We start from the raw sequence: 708 nt of genomic DNA on the forward strand, positions 1-708 counted from the left end.
TTGACGAGGCTTGCGATTGAAATGCTGTCGTATTCCGTATTAAAAAATTAATTTCTTTATTTTAGGGGCCACATTAACATTAATATATTAAAGACACGACAATTTCAAGTATGAATAAAAATCTTTAAGCGAAGATAGATCAATGTGGATTTCGAAGCGAAAAATTTAAAATGTTACCAACTTTAAGAAATTTCTAATTCTCATGCTCAGTCGTATTTAGAATTGATTTGTTATTGTTTAAAACATTCTCAATCGAAAAATATATTTTTCGAAAAAGCGGAATTCGAAAATTTTGAAATTTGAATAGAATCAACTTTGACAGTTTTCTTTAAACTACTGTATTTTTTAAAGCGTACAACTACAAGCGAAACGAAAATCAGTTCCCACAATTAAAAACGATATTAAATAATACTGCGTATTCGGATTTAATGGTTATCTGAAAAATAATAAAAAAACATGAAAAAGAAACGACATTTTTTGTGACATTATGGTGATATAAACACACACGCATATATATAAGTACATACATGCTTGTTTTTTTATATATGAGTTTCGTTATATATATGGTATTATATATATATAATACTATATTTATAAATTATACATATATAATATAAGTTATTTTATATTTTTTAATATAGAAAAAACATTATTATGGGAAATATAAAGTTTACTGCAGAAATAAAAAAAGTGCAATGAATAAATATA

Source organism: Nylanderia fulva, unplaced genomic scaffold, assembly GCF_048542155.1.
Source record: "Nylanderia fulva isolate GAGA-0341 unplaced genomic scaffold, ASM4854215v1 Scaffold17, whole genome shotgun sequence".
Taxonomy (NCBI): domain Eukaryota; kingdom Metazoa; phylum Arthropoda; class Insecta; order Hymenoptera; family Formicidae; genus Nylanderia; species Nylanderia fulva.